Genomic DNA, 24,501 nt, shown 5'->3' with positions numbered 1-24,501 from the left:
GAGTTTCTAAAATCTATCTTAGCTGTATACTAGAATTTCTACATGGATATCTTTTCGTCTTCCCAAATGCAACAATCTGAAATATTACTCATCTTTTCCCCTCTGGATTCACCCTTGTGATTTCCATATTCCTAGCAGTGGTTTTATCATTTCCCCGTGCTCTCAACACTTAAGAAGTGATCATTTTTTACTCTTTCTCATCCCCAGATATCTCATAATCATTAAGTTCTGTCTTTTGTTCCCTTGTAAAGTCTCATCTCACTCTCTTCCATTTCCTTTTGACTACTAATCACTAGTTCAGCCCTAATTATTTCATTCTTGGATTCTTTTAGTAACACATTTAATAATATGGGAGGTTATGACATAGTAGTTAACAGTATAGGCTCTGGGATCATATTATCTGGGCTCAAATTCTCACTCCTCCACTCCCTAGTTTTGTGACTTGGGCAAGTTACATAGCCTCTCTTTGATTCTGTTTTCTCACTTTTAAAATAGAGATGATAATCCGACTTCCTTCATGTGGTTGTTGAATTAAATGAGAGATATTGAGAATTAAATAAGAAAATGCATATTACTACAGTGTCTACCAAATTAATAATAATGATGATGATGATGATAATCATCATCATCATCAATGAGCTGCCCCATTTGGGAGGGGCAGATGTTGTAAAAGTTGATGTAGAGTGAAATACGTAGCTGTTGTAAATCACAGTTTCTCAGCTTCAGCACTATTGATATTTTGGACGGGGTAATTGTTTGGGAGGACTATTCTGTACGTTGTAGGATGTTTACCAGCATCTCTGGCTTCTACCCACTAGGTGCAGTAGCATCCAAATAATAACAATCAAAAACGTCTCCAGACATCACCAAATGTCCACTGTGGGGGCAAAATCATCCCTGATTGAGAACCAGCTGTTATAAATAAAACACTTAAGACTAGACATGCCAGATTGTGAATGAGGTTTTCTTTACACCATGTTTCTTTGTATCTGTTGTACTTCTTAAACGTACTTAAACTTTTAGAAATGAGAGAATTAAGGGCTGAGTAGAGTTTTTTTGTGTGCAGAAGGGAAAATACCAGGCCATTTCCGTGCCCACAGTCTGAGGAAAAGTAGTAGAGTTAAGCCATGAATTAAGTGGCTTCATGGAAAGTGGTTTCAACCTGAGGCTCAGACAGAAAAGGACCCTGATTTCTCAGATCCTTAGGAGTTGTGAGAAGTAATTTTTACTTTGGAATAAAGAATGAAAGTAAGATACCTCAGAGAATAATTGGCCCAAGGGTTGAGCTAGAGCAGAACTGAAAGAGAAAGAAACGGAAACACTGGGAGGAAACCCTTTGATGCCTTATGTGATAGGTGTCTCCTGAACTTTACCCTCAACCCAAACTGGGCCTTTCTAGGAAGTGACGTATGGCCATTTAAAAGGAAATTCTTTTAGACAATAATGCATTTTTGTTAGTAAATCGTGATTAGTTGAAGGTAAGTTATTTGGGAGCTTTGGGAATAGATAGGATTTTCTGAATTCCCAGTTTCTGACAGCTCAGGACATATGAGCTAATACCTGCAGGGCTTACGTGTCTCAGATATAACATAGCTACCCAATGCATGAGTTATCAATTTCTTGCTGTTAGCCTGAGTGGTGCTGATCATTCCTAGTTCTTGACTGGTGCTGAATATTTTAGAATCGAGGGCACTGTGGCCCAGCCTCATGGTGGCTGTGAGATTCTAATGGGGGAAGAATCTGTTTCTTTGTTATTTCAGTAAGCCAATTTGATAAAGCTCTATTGGTGAGTTTTATGCTGGATTCTTTTATCCAAACCTCAAACCCTAATGCTCAGTTTTATATGTTGGTGTATCTTAAACTTTTGCCAAATAGAATACTGAAAAACTTGTAAAACTAACGTTATGTTCTACTTAGGTTAGTCTGATGCTTTCTAAAGCCTTTCTGACTCTGATTCTGTTTGTACCCCCAAGATTCCTCAGAATGCTTAAAAAATAGTTTTGTAGTACAGCAGATGACCGTGGGATGAGGTAAGGGAAAGGTGCTGCAGATGAAGTGAAAGGGGGTTTATGTTAGAATTAGTATTGTTTTTTTGCATATGACAAAACGCAATTCAAGCTACCTTAAGCAAATAGGGAAACTATTATTGGCCTACCTAACTGATAAATCCAAGGGCTGGTGCTAGTTCCTCAACCAGCTGCAGCCAGGAGTTGAAATGATTTTATCAGATCTTTCTCACTTCATCTTCATTTCTGTGCCTTAGCTTAGTTTTTCTCTGGGTTGAATTCATTCTCAGGCAGGCTCTCATAAGACCGTGGTTTACGTGTTCCTAAATGATAACTCTCTGAAAACAAGAGAAACCGTTTCTTTCCCAATGTCCATATTGATCACTGGAAAGGGAAATTGATGTCTTGTGCCCAGCCCTCTGGTGGAGGCGGGGGCACGTGATTTACAGATGATATGCAGCCACATCAGACTCACATGGGCCTGGGGAGAGATGGTTCAAGAGGTCTAACCTCAGGAGTAGAATTCTGGAATCGTAATTGCATAAGTTGCTGTTTAAAGTATGAAAGTAGATGCAATTGCTCAGGAAAGCATTTTGAGTGAGAAAAACAGTGAGGCAGGTTTGGAATTATAGGGAACACCAACATTTAACATGAGAGCAGCAGCAAAGAGAACATAAAGGAGACTGAGCAGGAACGATCAGGAGCTATACCAAACACCAGGGAGAATTGTTTTGATTAAAACTGTTTTGGTTGCAAGTGATAGAAGTTCAACTCAAATTAGCTTAAGCATGCCCGCTGTGTGCACACACATGCATGCAGGCACACATACATTACACACTCACATATACACAGTAAATTTATTTGTTCATTACCTGAAAATTTCAAGGAAATGGATCCTGAGCCTTAAATGATATCATCTGGACTCTATCACTCTATCTCTTGACTCTGTTTTCCTCTGGGTTACCTTCAGTTTTGGGTAGGCCCTTCTCCAGTGGAGGCAAAGATGATCCTCTGCAGCTCTGAGTTTATACTATATTTACTTTTAGACAGTCTAAAGAAAAAGAGAACTCCTCTTTCCTGAGGGGCCCAATAAAAGACGCAGAAATGTTTCTTCTAGGCCCTGTTTGGGTCACATATTTTCTTCAGCTAGGGGACAAAGTATTCTGGCTGTTGAGTTCTGATTTGTGTTCCCACCTCTGAAATTGGGGGGTTTGATCAGCTCTACCCAAGCCACATGTACTGAGAGTGTGAAAAGGGTGGTTCCAAAAAAAAGAAAAATATGAAGACATACCAAAAACGTTGCAGATTCCATCCCTTGTCTGTGCATCTACACTAAATCTTATTCTCAAAAACACTTTAAAAAAATTGTGAAATATGTCAGTCATACAAAAAGTTTTAGAGAATAAAATAATGAACACTCAGATACAACCTACCAAAAGAAATAAAATATTTTAAATAAAATTGAAACCAATGCCCAAATCCCTCTCCTTTGACTCCTACTCTTAACTTGGTATTTATAATTCTATTTTTTGTTGTTAGTTAATTGGTACATTTTTCCTTTTTTTCCGCAATTATTTTATTGAGGTCCATAATGGTTTATAACATTGTGTCATTTCAGGTATACATTATTTATCAGTTTATGTATAGATTGCATCATGCTCACCACCAATAGTCTCATTTTTTCTGTCATCATATGTATGTGCCCCTTTACTCCTTTTGCCCACCCCCTACCCCCTTCCCATGTAATAACCACTAATCTGTTATCTTTATCCATGTGTTTGTTTATCTTCCACATATGAGTGAAATCATGTGATGTTTGTCTTTCTCTGTCTGGCTTACTTCGCTTAACATAATACCCTCAAGGTCCGTCCATGTTGCTGCAAATGGAACGATTTTGTCCATTTTTATGGGTGAGTAGTAGTCCAGTGTGTGTGTGTGTGTGTGTGTGTGTGTGTGTGTGTGTGTGTGTATACATACCACATCTTCTTTATCCATTCATCAGTTGTTGGGCGCTTGGGTTGCTTCCATGTCTTGGCTATTGTGAATAATGCTGCGTGAACATAGGGGTGCGTAAATCTCTTTGAATTGTTGATTTCAAGTTCTTTGGATAAATACCCTGTAGAAGGATAGCTGGATCGTATGGTATTTCTATTTTTAACTTTTTTAGAAATCTCCGTACTGTTTTCCATAGTGGATGCACCAGTTTGCATTCCCACCAGCAGTGTATGAGGGTGCCCTTTTCTCCACATCCTCTCCAACGTTTGTTATTTTTTGTCTTGTTAATTATAACCATTCTGATGGGTGTCAGGTGATATCTCAATGTAGTTTTGATTTGCATTTCCCTAATAATTAGGGATGTCGAACATGTTTTCATGTGCTTATTGGCCATCTGTATGTCTTCTTTGGAAAAATGTCTGTTCATATCCTCTGCCCATTTTTTGATTGTGTTGGTTGTTTTTTTGTTGAGTTGAATGAGTTCTTTATATATTTTGGAGATCAACCCCCTGTCAGATAGGTGATTTGCAAATATTTTCTCCCAGTTGATGGGTTGTCTTTTCATTTTGTTCATGGTTTCCTTTGCTTTGTGGAAGCTTTTTAGTCTGATGTAGTCCCATTTGTTAACTTTTTCTTTTGTTTCCCTTGCCCGGCCAGACATGTTGTTTGAAAAGATGCTGCTAAGATCAGTGTCAAATATTGTACTGCCTATATTTTCTCCTAGGAATTTTATAGTTTCAGGTCTTATATTCAAGTCTTTAATCCATTTTGAGTTAATTTTTGTGTATGGTATAAGATAATGGTCTACTTTCATTCTTTTGCATGTGGCTGTCCAGTTTTCCCAACACTGTTTATTGAAGAGACTTTCCTTTCTCCATTGTATGTTCTTGGCTCCTTTGTCAAAGATTAACTGTCCACAGATGTGTAGTTTTATTTCTGGGGTTTCAATTCTGTTCCATTATCTGTGTGTCTGTTTTTGTGCCAGTACCATGCTGTTTTGATTACTATAGTTTTGTAGTATATTTTGAAGTCAGGGATTGTGATGCCTCCAGCTTTGTTCTTTTTTCTGAGGGTTGTTTTGACTAGTTGGGGTTTTGTTGTTCCATATAAATTTTAGGATTCTTTGTTCAATTTCCATGAAGAATGTTATTGGGATTCTAATTGGGATTGCATTGAATCTGTAGATTGCTTTAGGTAGTATGGACATTTTAACTATGTTTATTTTTCCAACACTTGAGCATGGAATATTTTTCCATTTCTTTGTGTCTTCTTCAATTTTTTTCAATAATGTTTTATAGTTTTCAGTGTATAGGTCTTTCACCTCTTTGGTTAAGTTTATTCCTAAATACTTTATTCTTTTTGTTGTGATTGTAAATGGGATTGTACTCTTGATTTCTCTCCCTGCTAGTTGATTGTTATTGTATAGAAATGCAACTGTTTTTTGTAGGTTGATTTTGTACCCTGCAACTTTGCTGCAGTTGATTATTTCTAATAGTTTTCTGATGGATTCTTTAGGGTTTTCTATATATAGGACCATGTCATCTGCAAACAGCAAGAGTTACACTTTTTCCTTTCCAATTTGGATTCTTTTATTTCTTTTTCTTGCCTAATTGCTCTGGCCAAAACCTCTAGTACCATGTTGAATAGGAGTGGCAAAAGTGGGCACCCTTGTCTTGTTCCTGTTCTCAGAGGGATGGCTTTCAGTTTTTTGCCATTAAGAATGATATTGACTGTGGGTTTGTTATATATGGCCTTTATTATGTTGAGGTACTTTCCTTCTATACCCATTTTGTTGAGAGTTTTTATCATAAATAGATGTTGGATCTTTTCAAATGTTTTTTCTGCAGCTATTGAGATGACCATGTGGTTCTTATTCTTCATTTTGTTAATGTGGTGTATCACATTGATTGATTTGTGGATGTTGAACCATCCCTGCACCCCTGGAATAAATCCCACTTGATCGTGGTGTATGATACTTTTAATGAATTGCTGTATTTGGTTTGCCCATATTTTGTTGAAGATTTTTACATCTATGTTCATTAGCAATATTGGCCTGTAGTTTTCCTTCTTTGTGTTGTCCTTGTCTGGTTTTGGCAATCTCTTTACTTGTGATTGGTCTATTCAGATTCTCTATTTCTTCTTGATTCAGTTTTGGGAGGATGTATGAGTTTTAAGAATTTATCCATTTCTTCTAGGTTATCCGATTTGTTGGCATATAGTTTTTCATAGTATTCTCTTATAATCCTTTGTATTTCTGCAGAATCTGTTGTAATTTCTCCTCTTTCATTCCTTATTTATTTGAGCCTTCTCTCTTTTTTTCTTGGTGAGTCTGGCTAAGGGTTTGTCAGTTTTGTTTATCTTCTCAAAGAACCAGCTCTTTGGTTTCATTAATCCTTTCTACTGTTTTTTAAGTCTCTATTTCATTTATTTCTGCTCTGATTTTTATTATTTCTCTCTTTCTGCTGACTTTGGGCTTTGTTTGTTCTTCTTGTTCTAGTTCTGTTAGGTGCAATTTAAGGTTACTTGTTTGAGATTTTTCTTGTTTGTTGAGGTGGGCTTGTATTGCTATGAATTTCCCTCTCATGACCATTTTTGCTGTATCCTAGAGGACTTGGTATATTGTATTTTCATTTTCGTTTCCAGGTATTTTTTAATTTCTCTTTTGATTTCTTCATTGATGCAGTGGTTATTCAGTAGCATGTTGTTTAGTCTGCATATGTTTCTGACTTTCCCAGCTTTTTTCTTGTAGTTGATTTCTAGTTTCATAGCACTATGGTCAGAAAAGATGCTTGGGATTATTTCAATATTCTTAAATCTGTTGAGGTTTGCCTTGTTTCCCAACATATGGTCTATCTTTGAGAATGATCCTTGTGCACTTGAGAAGAACGTGTATTCTGCTGTTTTTGGATGGAATGCTCTGTATATATCTATTGAGTCCATCTGATCAAGTGTTTCATTGAAATCTATTATTTCCGGGCCGGCTCCGTGGCTTAGCGGTTAAGTGCGCGCACTCTGATGCTGGCGGCCTGGGTTCGGATCCCGGGAGCGCCCCGAGGCACCACTTCTCCGTCCAACGTGAGGCCGAGTCCCACGTACAGCAACTAAAAGGATGTGAACCTATGACATACAACTGTCTGCTGGGGCTTTGGGGGGAAAAAAACTGAATAAATAAAAAAAAAAAAAAAAAAAAAAAAAAAAAAGAAATCTATTATTTCCTTGTTGACTTTTTGTCTGGATGATCTGTCCATTGATGTAAGTGAGATGTTGAGGTCCCCTACTATTATGGTGTTGCTGCGAATTTCTCCCTTTAGGTCTGTTAATAGTTGCTTTGTGTATTTTGGTGCCCCTGTCTTAGGTGCATATATATTCATAAGTGTTATGTCTTCTTGGTGGAATGTCCCTTTTATCATTATATACTGCCCCTCTTTGTCTCTTGTTGTCTTTTTTAACTTAAAGTCTGTTTTGTCTGCTATAAGTATGGCAAGACCTGCTTTCTTTTGTTTGCCATTAGCTTGGAATATTGTCTTCCATCCCTTCACTCTGAGCCTGTGTTTGTCTTTATAGCTGAGAGGTGTTTCCTAGAGGCTGCATATTGTTGGGTCTTGTTTTTTAATCCATCCAGCTACTCTATGTCTTTTGATTGGAGAATTCAATCCATTTACATTTAGAGTGATTATTGATATATGAGGGCTTAATACTGCTATTTTATCTCTTGTTTTCTGGTTGATTGATGTTTTCATTGTTTCTCTTCCTTTGTATTTCTGACTGCCATTTCATTTTGGTGGTTTTCTGTACTTGCTAAATTTTTGTCTAGTTGTTCTATCAATTGGTGAGAGAGGGGTGTTGATGTCTCCAGCTATGATTGCAGATTTGTCTTATTGTCGTTTCACTTCTATCAGTTTTTGCTTTACATATTTTGTAGCTCTGTTGTTTGATGGATGCATATTTAGAATCACTATGCCTTCTTGATAGATTGGCCCTTTTACCATTATATAATGCTCCTCTCTGTCTCTGGTAATTTTCTTTGCCCTGAAGTCTACTTTATCTAATGTGTATAAATCATGATTTGTTTTGATTATTTGCATGCTATATATTTTTCCATCCTTTTTATTTCAAACTGCCTATACTATATTTAGAGTGAGTTTCTTGTAGATAGCATATAGTTGCATCATAGTTGTTAATCTGCTCTGCCAATTTCTATATTGATTGATGTATTTAGAACATTTACATTTAAAATAATTATTGATATTATGTGCCTTAAGTCTGCCATTTTTTTTTCTTTTCCATTTGTTCTGTTTTTCATTACTCTTTAAGTTTTTCCTGCCTTCCTATAGGTTATATGAACAATTTTTAGAATTCCGTTTTGATTTATCTTTTTGAACCTTTTTTTTCTTGGTGAGTCTAACTAAAGGTTTGTCTATTTTGTTTATCTTTTCAAAAAATCAGCTCTTAGTTTCATTGATCTCTTCTATTGTCTTTTTAGTCCCTATTTCAATTATTTCCACTCTGATCTTTGTTATTTCCTTCCTTCTACTAACTTTGGGCTTCATTTGTTCTTGTTTTTCCAGTTCCTTGAGGTGTAAAGTTTGGTTATTTGAGATCTTTCTTGTCTTAATGTAGGCATTTAGCTCTATGAACTTTTCTCTTAGAACTGCTTTTGCTGTGTCCCATAAATTTTGGTATGTTGTATTTCCATTTTCATTTGTCTCAAGATATTTTTTGATTTCCCCTTTGACCCATTGGCTATTCAGCAGTATGTTGTTTAATCTTCACTTATTTGTGAATTTTCTAGTTTTCTTATTGTAATTGATTTCTAGTTTCATACCATTGTGGTGGGAAAAGATGCTTGATATGATTTCAATCTTTTTAAATTTATTAAGACTTGTTTTGTGGCCTAACGTATTATCTATCCTGGAAAGTGTTCCACGTGCACTTCAGAAAAATTTGTATTCTCTCTACAGGCATACCTTGGAGATATTGCGGGTTCAGTTCCAGACCACCACAATAAAGCAAATATTACAATAAAGTAAGTCACGTGAATTTTTTCATTTTCCACTGCATATAAAAGTTATGTTTATGCTGAGGCCGGCCCTGTGGGGTAACAGTTAAGTGCGCGCATTCTGCTGCTGGCGGCCCGGGTTCAGATCCCGGGCGCGCACCGATGCACTGCTTGTGAGGCCGTACTTTGGCGGCGTCCCATATAAAGTGGAGGAAGATGGGCACAGATGTTAGCCCAGGGCCAGTCTCCCTCAGCAAAAAGAGGAGGATTGGCATGGATGTTAGCTCAGGGCTGATCTTCCTCACACACACACAAAAAAAGTTATGTTTATGCTATACTGTAGTCTATTAAGTGTGAAATAGCATTATGTCTAAAAAACAACGTATATACCTTAATTAAAAAATACTTTATTGCTAAAAATCCTATCATCTGAGCCTTTAGCAAGTTGTAATCTTTTTTCTGGTGGAGGGTCTGGCCTTGATGTTGTTGGCTACTGACTGATCAGGGTGGTTGCTGAAGGTTAGGGTGGCTGTGGCAATTTCTTTTTTTTTTTTTTTTTTTGGTGAGGAAGATCAACACTGAGGTAACATCCAATGCCCGTCCTCCTCCTTTTTTGCTGAGGAAGATCGGCCCTGGGCTAACATCCATGTCCATCTTCCTCCACTTTATATGGGACACCACCACAGCATGGCTTGACAAGCAGTACGTCGGTGCACACCCAGGATCTGAACCTGCAAACCCCAGGCCACTGCAGTGGAACGCGCGCACTTAACTGCTGCGCCACCGGGCTGGCCCCGGCAATTTCTTAAAATAAGAAAACAAGGAAAGTTGTTGCATCAATTGACTCTTCCTTTCATGAACAATTTCTCTGTAGCATGTGATGCTGTTTGATAGCATTTTATGCACAGTAGAACTTCTTTCAAAATTGAGGTCAGTCTTCTCAAACCCTGCCACTACTTTATCAACTAAACTTATGTAATATTCTAAATCTTTTATTGTTGTTTCAGCAATATTCACAGTATCTTCACCAGGAGTAGATTCCATCTCAAGAAACCACTTTCTTTGTGCATCCATAAGAAGCAACTCCTCATCTGCTAAAGTTTTAACATGAGATTGCAGCAATTCAGTCATATCTTCAGGCTTCACTTCTAATTCTGGTTTTCTTGCTATTTCTACCACATCTGCAGTTGCTTCCTCCACTGAAGTCTTGAACCCCTCTCTCAAAGTCACCCGTGAGGGCTAGAATCAGCTTCTTTCAAATTCCTGTTAATGTTGATATTTTGATTTCTTCCCATGAATCACGAATGTTCTTAATGGAATCTAGAATGGTGAATCGTTTCCAGAAAGTTTTCAATTTACTTTGCCCAGATCCATTAGAGGAATCACTGTTTATGGCAGGTATAGCCTTACAAAATGTATTTCTTAAATAATAAGATTTGAAAGTTGAAATTACTCCTTGATCCATGGGCTGCAGGATGGATGTTGTATTAGCAGGCATGAAAACAACATTAATCCTATTGTACATCTCCTTCAGAGCTCTTGGGTGACCAGGTGAATTGTCAATGAGCTGTAATATTTTATTTTTTTCTGAGCAGTAGGCCTCAACAGCGGGCTTAAAATATTCAGTAAACCATGTTGTAAACTGTTTTTTTACAACCATGTTGTAAACCATGTGCTGTCATCCAGGCTTTGTTGTTCCATTTGTAGAGCACAGGCAGAGTAGATTTAGCATAATTCTTAAGAGCCCTGGGATTTTCAGAATGGTAAATAAGCATTGGCTTCAACTTAAGGTCACCAGCTGTATTAGCCCCTAACAAGAGAGTCAGCCTATCCTTTGAAGCTTTGAAGCCAGGCATTGACTTCTCCTCTCTAGCTGTCAAAGTCCTAGATGGCGTCTTCTTCCAATGTAAGGCTGTTTCATCTGCATTGAGAATATGTTTAGTGTAGCCACTTTCATTAATTATATTACCTATATCGTTTAGATAACTTGGTACAGGTTCTACATCAGCACTTGCTGCTTCACCTTGCACTTTTATGTTATGGAGAAAACATCTTTCCTTAAGCCTCAAAAACCAACCTCTGCTAGCTTCAGACTTTTCTTCTGCAGCTTCTCCACCTCTCTCAGCATTCATAGAATTGAAGAGAGTTAAGACCTTGCTCTGGTTTAGGCTTTGGCTTAAGAGAATGTTATGGCTGGTTTGATCTTCTATCCAAACCACTAAAACTTTCTCCATGTCAGCTAGAAGGCTATTTCTCTTTCTTATCATTTGTGTGTTCACTGGAGTAGCACTTTTAATTTACTTCAAGAATCTTTTCTTTGCATTCACAACTTGGCTAATTGTTGGGTGCAAGAGGCCTAGCTTTCGGCCTAACTTGGCTTTCAACATGCCTTCCTCACTAAGTGTAAGCATTTCCAGCTTTTGATTTAAAGTGAGAGACTTGTGGCTCTTCCTTTCACTTGAACACTTAGAGGCCATTGTAGGGTTATGAATTGTCCTAATTTCAATATTATTGTGTCTCAGGAATAGAGAAGCCCAAGGAGAGGGAGAGAAATGGGAACAGCTGGTCAGTAGAGCAGTCAGAACAGACACAATATTTAGCGATTAAGTTTGCCATCTTATATGGGCACGGTGCATGGCACCCCAAAAAAATTACAATAGTAACATCAAAGGTCACTGATCACAGATAACCATAATAAATATAATAATAATGAAAAAGTTTGAAATATTGAGAGAATTACCAAAATGTGACACAGAGACATGAAGTGAGCAAATGCTGTTGGAAAAATGACCCTGATAGACTTGCTCAATGCAGGGTTGCCACAAACCTTCAATTTGTAAAAAATGCTGTATCTGCAAGGTGCAATAAAGTGAAGCGCAATAAAATGAGGTATGCCTGTATATGATTTCAATCCTTTGAAATATGTTGAGATTTGCTTTATGTCCCAGAATATGGCCTTTTTTGGTAAGTGTTCCATGTACACTTGCAAAAAATATATATTCTGCAGTTGCTAGATTAGTGTTCTAGGTAAGTCCATATGGTCAACTTAGTTAATTATGGGGTCAAAATCTTCTCTATTTTTTACTTTTTCTTTTTGACTTCTTATTCTATCTCTTACAGAGTATGTTAAAATCTCCAACATGTTCAGTGTCTATTTCTCCTATTAGTTCTGTCACTTTTTGCTTTTTATATTTTGAGGCTATGTTATGAGGTGCCTGCAAGTTTAGAACGTTTATATCTTTTTGATAAATTGACCTTTTTATCATCATGAAATGTCTATCTTTACCTCTGGTAATGCTTTTGGCTTTAGTGTCTACATATTTATTGTTAATATAGCTCCAGCAGGTTTTATGTTAGTGTTTGTGTGGTGTATTTTTTCAGTCCACTTACTTTCAACTTTCTGTATTCCTACATTTAAGTTGTGTCTTTTGTAAATAGCATGTGTTGTTTTTAAAATTTTAGTCTCATATTCTTTGTTTTTTATTGTAATATTTACTTAATTTATATTTAACATAATTACTGATATATTTAAGTTTAAATATAACATGTTAATGCTTGCTATCTATTTATCATACCTATTCAGTGTTTCCTTTTCTCTCTTTTCTTGCTTTCTTTTGGATTTAATATCTCTTTCATTATTCCAGTTTCTTGCTTCTCTTTGCTTGGTAATTATAAAATCTTTTACTATTTTTCTAATGGTGACTCTACTTACTTTTTAAGTTTAACATATATTAGTACTATTAATGCCTCTTGGACAATGAAGGAACCCTAAAATACCTTAAATCCATTTACTTCCTCTTCTGACTTATATTGTTGTCATGTATTTTAATTATTTATATATTTTAAACCCTACAGAACCTTATGATTTTTATATATTAATATTTATGTAGATTTATTCAGATATTTATCCTTTCTATTGTTTTACTTTTTTTGTAGAAATCAACAATGAGCTACACATTTTTGAAGAAAACTAGACTTAGAGATTATTCAAAAAATGTTCTACTGACTTTTAAAATTTCTACACAAAACAATTACCACATAAGTTTCAGCCATCAGCTATGCCATTGCTTTCATTTGTATGTGTCCTGGCAAACGTGAATCTTCTCTTTACTTTATGGAACCAAGGCACACAGAGCCTGTAACTGGATATCTGCTTCAAAAGTCATGGTATTATAGGGGCTGGCCTGGTGGCACAGTGGTTAATTTCAGCATGCTCCACTTTGGCAGCCCAGGTTCATGGGTTTGGATGCTGGACGTGGACCTATACCACCCATCAAGCCATGCTGTGACGGTGACCCACATATAAAAAGAGGGGAAGATTGGCACAGATTTTAGCTCAGGGCCATTCTTCCTCAAGTAAAAACAGGAGGATTGGCAACAGGTGTTAGCTCAGGGTGAATCTTCCTCACCAAAAAAACAAAAAGAGTGATAGTATTATGATATCTTTTATCATTTATCTTAAAGCTAAAATTATAACTCCATTACATTGTTTGAGATAAGTTTAATGGACAATTCTCTGTCTGCATTTTTTGTTTTTTGTTTTTATTAGACTTATTTTTTAGGGCAGTTTTGGTTCATAGCAAAATTAAGCAGAAAGTACAGAAATTTCCCATACACCCCCCTGCCCCTACACATGTATAGCCTCCCCTATTAACAATATCTTCCACTAGAGTGGTACATATTTTACATTTGAACCTACACTGACACATCATTATCACCCAAAGTCCATAGGATACATTAGAGTTTATTCTTGGTGTTGTACATTCTATGGATTTTGATAAAGTTATAATGATATGTATCCATCATTATAATATCATACAGAGTAGTTTCGCTGCCCTAAAAATTCTCTGTGCTCTGCCTATTTATCCCTTCTTCCTCCCTAACTTCTGGTAACCACTGATCTTTTTACTATCTCCATAGTTTTGCCTTTTCCAGAATGTCATATGGTTGAAATCATACAGTATGTAGCCTTTTCAGACTGGCTTCTTTCACTTAGTAACATGCATTTAAGTTTTCTCCATGTTTTTTCATGTCTTGATAGCTCATTTCTTTTTAGACTTGGTGATATTTCATTGTCTGAAAGTACCACAGTTTTTATCTTTACCTACCCAAGAACTTCTTAGTTGCTTCTGAGTTTTGGGAGTTATGAATAAAGCTGCTGTAAATGTCTGTGTGCAGGTTTTTGTGTGGACTTAAGTTTTCAACTCCTTTGGGTAAATTCCAGAGAGCGTGATTGTTGGATCATATGGTAAGAGTATGTTTAGTTTTGTAAGAAACCTTCAAACTGTCTTCCAAAGTGGCTGTACCATTTTGCATTCCCACCAGTAATGTTGCTTCACATTGTTGCCAGCATTTGGTGATGTTGGTGTTCTGGATTTTGGCCATTCTAGTAGATGTGTTGTGATATCTCATTGTTGGTTTAATTTGCATTTCCCTGATGACATATATGTGGAATATGTTTTCATTTGCTTATTTGCCTTCTGTATATTTTCTTTGGTGAGGTGTCTGTTAAGGTCTTGGCTCATTTTCTAATTGAATTAGAAATGTTTTGTTTTCTTATTGTTGAGTCTTAAGAGTTCTTTGTATATTTTGAATAACAGTCAGTTATCATATATGTCTTTTGCAAATATTTTCTCCCAGTATGTAGCTTCTTTTTATTCTCCTGACAGTGTCTTTTGCAGAGCAGAAATTTTTAATTTTAATGAAGCCCAGCTTATCAATTCTTTCTTTCATGGATTGTGCCTTTGGTGTTGTGTCTCAAAAATCATTGCCAAACCCTGGGTCATCTACATTTTCTCCTATGTTATCTTCTAGGAGTTTTATAGTTTTGTGTTTTACATTTAGGTCTGTGGTCCATTTTGAGTTAATTTTTGTGATTGATGTAAGGTTTGTGTCTAGGTTCATTTTTTTTGCATGTAGGTTTTTCCAGCACCACTGGTTGGAAAGTATCTTTTCTCCATTGTTTTGCCTTTGCTCCTTTATGAAACATCAGTTGACTACATTTATGTGGGTCTATTTCTGAGCTCTCTATTCTGTTCCATTTATCTATTATCTATTCTTTTGCCAATACCATTATCTATTCTTTTCTCTTGATTACTGTAGCTTTATAGTAAGTCTTGAAGTTGGATAGTACCAGTACTCCAACTTTATTCTTCTCCTTCAATACTATGTTGTCTATTCTGGGTCATTTGTCTTTCCATATAAACTTTAGAATTAGTCTTTTGTTATTTATAGAACAACTTGCTGGGATTTTGATTGGGATTGCACTGAATCTGTAGACCAAGTTGGGAAGAACTGACATCTTGATAATATCGAGTCTCCCTATCAATGAACATGGAATATCTCTCTACTTAGTTTCTCTATGATTTCTTTTATCAGAATTTTGTTGTTTCCTCAAATACATCTTGTATATATTTTGTTAGATTTATACTTAAGTAGGTTATTTTTTTGGTGCTAATGTAAATGGCACTGTGTTTTAAATTCCAGTTGTTCATTACTAGTATATAGTAAAGTGATTGACTTTTATATATTAACCTTGTATCCTGCAATCTTGCTATAATCACTTGTTAGTTCCAGGAGTTTTTTTGGTTGATTCTTTTAGATTTTCTTTATAAACAATCATGTGATCTGCAAACAAAGACAGTTTTATTTCTTCCTTCTCAATCTATATACCTTTTATTTCCTTTTCTTATTTTATTGCATTAGTTAGGACTTCCAGTACAATGTTGAAAAGCAGTGGTGAGAAAGAACATCCTTGCCTTATTGCTGGTATTAGTGGGAAAGCTTTGAGTTTCACACCAGTAAATATAATTTTAGCTGTGGGTTTTTTGTAGATATTCTTTATCAAGTTGAGAAAGTTCCCATCTATTGCTAGTTTAGTAAGAGTTTTTATCACGAATGGATGGTGGACTTTATCAAATGTTTTTCTGCATCTATTTATTTTTTTATTTATTTATTTTTTATTTATTTTTTTTGTGAGGAAGATCAGCCCTGAGCTAACATCCATGCTAATCCTCCTCTTTTTGCTGAGGAAGACCGGCTCTGAGCTAACATCTATTGCCAATCCTCCTCCTTTTTTTTTTTCCCCAAAGCCCCAGTAGATGTGTCATAGTTGCACATCCTTCTAGTTGCTGTATGTGGGACGTGGCCCCAGCATGGCCAGAGAAGCAGTGCGTCTGTGCGTGCCCGGGATCCGAACCCAGGCCGCCAGTAGCGGAGTGCGCGCACTTAACCGCTAAGCCACGGGGCCGGCCCTCTGCATCTATTTATATGATCATGTGATTTTTTTCTTTTCTAGCCTGTTGATATGATGGATTACATTAATTGATTTTCAAATCTTGAACTAGCCTTGCATACCTGAGATAAATCCCATTTGGTCCTGGTGTATAGTTCTTTTTATATATTATTGGATTCTATTTGCTAATATTTTCTTGAGGATTTTTGAATCTATGTTTGTGAGAGATATTGGTCTGTAGTTTTCTTTTTTTGTAATGTGTTCATCTGGTTTTGGTATTAGGGTGATGCTGGTCTCATAGAACGGATTAGGAAGGATTTCTTCTGCTACTTCTCCTGATAGAGATTGTAGAGAATTGGTATAATTTCTTCCTTAAATGTTTGGTAGAATTCATCAGTGAGCCCATCTGGGCCTGGTGCTTTCTGTTTGGGAAGGCTATTAATTATTGATTCAAAAAATTTTTTTATAGATATAGACCTATTCAGATTGTCTATTTCTTCTTGTGTGAGTTTTGACAGATGATGTCTTTCAAGGAATTAGTCCATTTCACCTAAGGTATCAGATTTGTGTTCATAGTATTTCTTGATTATCTTTTTAATGTCCATGGGATCTGTAGTGATGTCTCCTCTTTCATTTCTGATACTAGTGGTTTGTATCCTCTCTCTTTTTTTCTTAGCCTGGCTAGATACTTATCAATTCTATTGATATTTTCAAAGAACCAACTATTGGTTTCATTTATTTTTTCTGTTGTTTGCCTGTTTTCAATTTTATTGATTCATGCTCTAATTTTTACTGTTATTTTTCTTCTGTTTAACTTTGGATTTAGTTTGCTCTTCTTTTTCTGGTTTTCCAAGGTTGAAGCTTAGATTAGGGATCTTTTTTCTTTTCTCATATATGTATTTAATGCTATAAATTTCCCTCCAAGCACTGCTTTTACTTCATCCCACAAATTTTGAAAAGTTTTATTTTTATTTTCATTTAGTTCAAAATATTAAAAAAATTTTTGTTGAGATTTCTTCCTTGACCTGTGTGTTGTTTGGAAGTGTGTTGTTTAATCTTCAAGTATTTTGTGATTTTCCAGCTATCTTTTTGTTATTCATTTCTAGTTTAATTTTATTGTGATCTGAGAGCAGGCAGTGTATGATTTCTGATCTTTTAAATTTGTTGAGGTGTGTTTTATGGCCCAGAATGTGGCCTGTCTTGGTGAAGGTTCTATGTGAGCTTGAGAAGAATGTGTATTCTGCTGTTGTTGGATAAAGTAGTCTATAGATGCCTATTATATCCAGTTGATGTCACTTTCTTGATGATGTCATTTGAAACAGAGAAGTTTTTAAGTTTGACGAAGTCCAGTTTATTGGGTTTTTTTGTTGTTCATGCTTTTGGTGTCTAAGAGCAAAATATGATTCCCAGTCAGCCTGCAGGAACCCCTTCATTGGCTGACAGCTGCCCTCTCCTTTCCTTGGTGCCAGCCCTGGGCCAGGAGTACGCCACATTGCACTGCAGATCAGTGGTTCATCTGAGCCTCCTGGGTCTACTTTCTTATTCCTCGTAAAGCTTTCTGAAGAGAGCTTTGTAATCTCATTATGACAAGGTTTCCCACGTGGCTGGGAAGGTAGCCTGTAAGTGGGAGTGCCAGAAAGTGTGAGTGCGAACCTATGATCTGTCAACCCAGATGGCACCCAACCTGGCTATAGGGCTTTCTCCACTCTCTGGTCAGACAGACTGGGGAGCTGCCAAGAGGGAGTAGACTTTTTTGTTCTCTGAAGCTCTTCAGTGCAGTGTAATATTTGGATTTTTTTGCCTTGCAGCATGGAACATGAAGGAGGACCTGGAGATATTGATGTCTTTGGAATGAGCAGAGATAATAGCCAAATACAATCAGGTAAGGCCCAGGAAGAGATGGTAGCCACTAGGAACAGATACAGCCCAGGCAGGAATCATAGGCAGCAGGAGCAGTTATGTCCCAGGCAGGGATCATAGCCAAGGACAAGCAGGTGAGGCCCAGGTGGGCATCACAGCCAGCAGGAGCAGGTGAAGCTATCAGGCTGTTCCCAGACAGGTGGCCAGGTCCTTGCCTCTCACGCTGTGCCCATTGTCAGAGGTTTCTGGGCTCCTTCAGGATGCAGGGGAGGGAGGAGCCATCCTGCTCCCTCCTTGCCCCCATGTCCCTGGCTCTGGTATGTCCTCACCACGGTGCCCCCTCTGGGTTTCAGGGATGCCAAGCACGGACACTGGTGGAACTTTGGAAAGATGCTGGCCTCTTGCTGCACAAAGTCACTGACCATCTTGGTTTTCTGCAGTGAGTCGTCTGGAGACTCCTCCTTCTCATCTCAGGGATGGTTTCCATTTGCAGAGACAGCCGTCTCTTTAGCTCAGAGCCTTGTCCCCTGGTGCCTTCTGCAGGCCACGATCTACACTAGGCTTGAGCTGAAAGACCGAGCATGCAAACTCGGGTAAGTGGGCAGGGGGTGGAGCTGGGCTTTGGGCCGGGTGTCTGGGCACTCAGTGGTGTGGCCCCCACACCTGCATGGGGGATGGGGTGAGGATGTCTTCCTCCCAGGGTCGGAAGGAGGGTCCAGCCTGGTCAATAGTGGCTCCACAGGGTGAGGGCACCTGGCCCAGGGGCGCCTGCCCAGGCCTGTGGGCAATTGTCCAGAAGGTCTCCAAGGGCTCAAGTGGGCCTTCAATTGTCCAGAAGGTGAGTAGCCACCTGGGGACAGGCACAAGGGGCAGCAAGGGGTGTGGCCTTAGGCATTGAGAGGGTACATTCAAGCAGGAGCTGGCCTCAGAATCTGATAGGAAGGTAAGTGACAGAGGCAGGTCATATTTGCGGCTGAAGATAACCTGACCCCTTGGTCTGGTGCTGGGAGGGGATTGGGGGTGGAAGGCTGGCCAGGCCATGGTGGGAGGAGAGAGAAGAAGAGAATGAGAGGAGATGGGACTTGGGTGATATGTGTGTGTGTAAGGGTGTGTGTGTATGTGTGTGTGTGCCTGGACGGGGCTAGCCTGGGGCAGAGCCGAAGGCGCTGGGCTCCTGGGATGGTGGCATCCTCTCTGGGGGAGCTTAGCCTGGAATGGGGCAAGGCCTGGGGGGAGCAACTCACCTGAAACACTTGAGCCAGGGGCTTTGGTCAGTCCTGGAGACACTGCAGTGGGAAGGAAGGAGACTGAGGGCCATTGCAGGAAGCCAGCTGAGGCTAGAGACGCAGTGTGGGGCCAACCTGGCTGCCTGTGGGGCCCTGGTCACTGCTCATCACCCAGTGGACAGGCAGTTGTTTGGACCGATCAGGGGTGGGTCATACTCAGAGGTTCTGACAGGACAAGGGGTAAAAGATGGGCCAGAGTGGCTGAAGTGACGGATGAGAGAGGGGTGAAGTCAGGGGATGGGAGAGGTGCAGGGAGAGGGAGGTGGATGCCAGACAGTCAGACCCTGTGAGGGGTGTGGGGACATCAGCAAGATGGGCACAGGGTGCACCCTGGCTGCCTGGGCAGTTCTCAGGCTGGCCCAACCCCGGGACAGTGGCAGGTCACGTCCTGGGGGCTGCTGTCAGGGCGTAGCCCACCCCCTGTGCCAGCACTGACCCTTCTCAGGCTCCCGTGGAGGACGCTGCCTCCAGCCCGACTGTGGCTAGAGCTCCATAAGCACCTGGAAGCCCCTGCCCTCCCTCTGCCCCACATCACTGGCACCCTTCTGGGGTCAGCCCTCCCCTCCAGAGTCTCCTGGGGCGAGATGTGGGGGTTGATGGGGAGAGTGGATCTGGTCGTTCCCTGGTGCCCGGCATTGTGCAGGTCCTCACAGCTCTGCTTCTCTTGCCTTCCAGTGAGAAGGAGCTGCCTGGCCTCGGCACCCAGGAGGCAAAGGTAAGAGCCCATCCTTGCTGCACAGGCAAGAGGTGGTCCTGGGTGCGGGGCCGCGGTTCCTGTCTCCCCTGACCCCAGAGCTGTCCTGAGGGGGGGTTTTAACAAACCTAGCTGTCCCAGAACCACACACACAGCTCAGGGGTCGCTGCCTGCTGGCTGCCAGGACCCCACCTCGAGTCTGGGACCTGGCTGGAGGCCCAAGTGTCTGTGTGAGAGGGTCTGTGCCCGGGGTCTGTGTCTTTTCTGGCTCTTTTGAGTTTGCTCACATCAGGGCTCCTAACGTGACTCGACGCTGCACTAAGTGCCCCTCTAAGTAAGCTGGCAGCTTGGCTAGCACCACCATTTCTCATTTTCCAGCAAAAACACCAAGAGCTTGGATGAGTGAGTGGACAAGTAGGTGAAGACGTTGAGGAAGTGGAATAAATACCATGGCAGTGGTGAGTTAGAGACCTGAACACTTGGCAGGTGGCATGCTGTCCTGACCTCAAAGGATGATGGGCCTGGGTCCCCAGGGCAGCCCGCAGCTTCCCTGTCCACCCTGCAAGGGTCACCTGGCCTGGAGAGAATCTGATGCCAGAGCTGGAGCCACCCCAGGCCCAGGGCCACGTAGGGAGGGATAAGTTGGGACCACAGTCCATGACGTCCCCTGAGACCTCGTCCACTCCTAGTTGTGGGAGACGGGGCCCAGTTCTAGGCAGACCCAACCTCTCCTGAGAAACCATGGAGCCAAATGCTAGAATCTTCCAGATGCCTCGTGCTCCATCTCCTCTATGGTGTCACCCTGTGGCCTGTTTCACCAGAGCTGCTTCTTTCCCGTAGATGCATCGATGGATCTATAAAGGGATCCCCCCACAGGTGCGGGGTCAGTGTGGTCTCTCCTGTTGGCTATTGAGAAAGTGGAGGTGGAGAATGAAGGAATATATGAGGTATGACCCTTCTATACTCGGCACAGGCAGTGCTAACAGGCCAGGCCTTGTCAGGAGCTTATGGGGAGCCTGGCGGAGGGTGGTGGGTCATGTGTCATGAGCACCCCCATTCAGTCTCAGTGCTTTCTTGGCACCTCCCCGACTCACAGGCCCTGAGCACTCCTGCCAGGAAGGCCCTGCCCCTTCCCCTGCTGCCCAGGCCTCCGTTCTCTTCAGCCTGGCCCAGTTGGCAGAGATGGACAGATGCCACCTGGAATCCAACTAAGGCCTCCCAGACACCTGAGCAGGGGACAGAGTCACACAGCGAAGGACAGAAACTAGGGAAAAAGAGCAAAGAAGCACACCCACAGAAACCGTAAAATGAGAAAAGCAAAACCAAACTTATGTGAGCAACAGATATAAATGAAGTTGAATAAAGAGAAAAAGACCTAATTGGGAAAAGAAATGGGTCTTTTCCCATCCCCCCAACGAAGACCCTGCACCTGGCCTCATTCCCATGGGTCAGTCCTCAGTCTCCACCTGAGGGTCCTGCACAGTTCACATTGCTCCAGGGAGGGTGCTCTATTCACACTTGGTGAATGAAAGGGCAGCGATGCTCCCAGATCACGTGGGACCGGCCCAGCGAAGCCTGGACACCAGGAAATGCAGCTAGGAGGGGGTGACAGTGGTTACCCTTCAACAAGCAGCCCAAGAATAATTTCTTAATGTAGTAAATATATACACGTGTACGTCCATTTATAACTGTGAAACAACAGCCAGCATCCTGCGTAATTGTGAAATCCTCAAAGGGCACCTGTAAAACCGGGGACAAGAATGAGTCTAGTTACTAATCGCGCAGCTTAACATCATGGTCCTGCAAATGCGGCTCAGTGCGATGAGACAGGATAAATAAGATGGTTAGAAAAGAGGTGGGAGTATTTTTGGTTGTGGAATGCTGTCCTGGCAGGAGGGCGAGCCCAAACCCGTCTTGCTGCACTGCTGCGGGGCCAGGAAGGAAGCGGCGGCACGCAGGTATCTACACCCCATATGGTCCGGAATCCGGGCCCCCAGGCGCCCTGCACAGCTACCCGCAAATTCCACCTATGCTTCTGACAGCCCGAGTCCATTTCTGAACTTATTACCTATAACCCAGCCAGATGCATCTAGATACAGGTGAAAATCCAGACAAACTGCCCAGTAGCTGACGATGCCACATACGTAGGGACACGGGACTCAGCCAAGAGCCCAGTTGGCAAAAAGAGAGTTGATTGAAGTAGCAGGCTGTTGCTACTTACAGCATACATGGTTATAATTTATATTACACAGTGGTGCCACATCAATAATAAAACCATTGTCTATTTATCAACTACTTTGTAAGTGTTATAAGAAAAATTTTCTATTCACCATTGCAGCAAAACTTTAGAGCAAAAAGAATATCAAAACTGAAATTACAAATTATGTAACAGATAATGAAAAGCCCCACAAAACATGTGTTTTATTTTTTAAAGACTGACACTAAAGAACTAAGTATTCAACTTTTAGAAGAAAAAATTAGAAAAAAATAAGGAAGAAGTTTAAAAATGCAAAATGAAATAGAAAACTAAAAGATGTAGAAAAGATAAATAAAAGCCAAAACTGGATATTTGAAAAAACTAGTTTTATAGCTAAACTTCTCTCAAGGTTGAATAAAGGAGGGGAGAGAGGATAAAATGTGGGGCAGTCAGAGAAATGGGGCCCTGGACACAGGCAGGCTGAGGTCAAGAGAACTACAAGGGAAGGTTGTGTGCAGTTCAGTGGGCATACATTTGAAAATTGAGAAAACAGATGATTTCCAAGCAAAATCGGCCCATGTGGGAGAAAAAGAGAAGGCTTCACTGAAGGATAAGCAGAGAAAAGATGAGCAGGCCGTCAGTGGAGGGAGGGCTGGGCGTCTCCTGGCTGCAGTGATGCAGTCCCCTAAGACGCAGCTCCTCAGCCTGGGGCTCAGACCAGGGGGAATGGAAAGCTTCATTTTTATAAAGCCGTCTGCCCTAGTACTGAAACTGAGTAGACAGTGCCAGAAAGGAAAAGCTATAAATCCATTTTGCATTTAACTGTGGATGTATATTTCTAAATATAATCTTAACATGTTTAACATAGCAAAGTTTTAAAGGAATGATCCCTCATGACCCAGTAGGGTGTGTTCCAAAGCCAGCCTGTGGGGACTAAATGTCACATTGATGCATTAAAAGGGAAAAATCACCTGATGACATCAGTGGATTCCATAAAGCTAGTGAATAAAATTCAGCAGCTATTTCTAAATTGTTAAAAAATCATAATATAAGAGTAGAAATAAACTAAATATTTTTAAACCTATTTAAGAAAAACCAACAGCAAATATCATAAAGGGCCATGAAATGCTGAAGCCATTTCCATTAAATCAGAAAGAAAAAAACAGATGCTTGCTGTCATCCCTCTTATTCAAAATTATTTTGGGGGCCAGCCCCATGGCTTAGCGGTTAAGTGCGCGTGCTCCGCTACTGGCGGCCTGGGATCGGATTCGGGCGCGCACCAACGCACCGCTTCTCCGGCCATGCTGAGGCCGTGTCCCACATACAGAAACTAGAAGGATGTGCAGCTACGACATACAACTATCTACTGGGGCTTTGGGGAAAAAAAGGAGGAGGATTGGCAATAGATTCAGAGCCGGTCTTCCTCAGCAAAAAGAGGAGGATTAGCACGGGCTAATCCTCAGGGCTGATCTTCCTCACAAAAAAAAAAAAACCAACAAAACCTCCCACAAAATTATTTTGGTAGCTTTAACTAATACAATCAGACAAGAAAATAAAAATAACTGTTACACAGATAAAAAAGAAGAAACAAAATTTTCATTTGCAGGTGATAGGGTCATATACTTAGAAAACTCAAGACATTCTACAAAAACCTATTAATCAGAATTAGTAAACCAGTCTAGAAAGTTGCCTAGGTACAAGATCATAAGCAAAGGTCAAGAGTTCCTTTATATGAGTAAAAAGAGCTTTAAAATGGGAAACGTGCATATCAGTTAGGCCTATGTGGAGCCCCAAGGATATTTTTTGCCTTCGTACCCAGGGACCTTAAAGTGGGAGTATCAAGGCTGTAGGGCTCTGTGCTCCTCCTGGGTGGTTTTAGTGTCAGGGTGATGGGAGCTGGCTCTGCAGATGGGCCTCCAGCCCCGGGCAGCCCTCCCAGCAGGGCCCTGAGTGAGGGGGTGGCAGGATGGGCTGGTGCCAGATTCCTGCTTGGCGAAACAGAATGAATGACTGGGTGAAGATCGGAAGGTGAAGGTAGTGAACTGCCCTTGCCTCGCCTGTCTGGCTTCAGGACTCAGGAAGGTGTCAGGGAGCAGAGGCTGAGCCATCCGCCTGCCTCCCGGAGTGCCCTAAGATGGGCCGGTGCCCTGGGGGCAGGCTCTGGGGAGCAGCCTCCCAGGGGGCAAGCTCAGAGCCCAGGTGGGCGCTGTCATCCTGGGCAGGCCCCCAT

The 24,501-nt window shown here is 40.6% G+C and overlaps 1 long non-coding RNA gene across 1 annotated transcript in view; it reads left to right on the top strand.

The window, feature by feature from the left end:
• The window catches only part of LOC106803153 (uncharacterized), a 35,778-nt gene that overhangs the window by 3,826 nt on the left and 7,451 nt on the right, over positions 1–24,501 (top strand). Inside the window, exons 2-7 of the long non-coding RNA XR_015552752.1 lie at positions 8,963–9,027; positions 18,043–18,116; positions 18,448–18,687; positions 20,056–20,095; positions 20,453–20,532; positions 20,915–21,021. This is a non-coding gene — a long non-coding RNA (uncharacterized LOC106803153). The remainder of the gene's footprint in view (positions 1–8,962; positions 9,028–18,042; positions 18,117–18,447; positions 18,688–20,055; positions 20,096–20,452; positions 20,533–20,914; positions 21,022–24,501) is intronic.

Source organism: Ceratotherium simum, chromosome 7 (assembly GCF_057802395.1).
Source record: "Ceratotherium simum simum isolate JZ-2026a chromosome 7, ASM5780239v1, whole genome shotgun sequence".
Taxonomy (NCBI): domain Eukaryota; kingdom Metazoa; phylum Chordata; class Mammalia; order Perissodactyla; family Rhinocerotidae; genus Ceratotherium; species Ceratotherium simum.
Note: the sequence above shows the minus strand (reverse complement) of the source record. Positions and strands in the feature narration are given on the sequence as shown.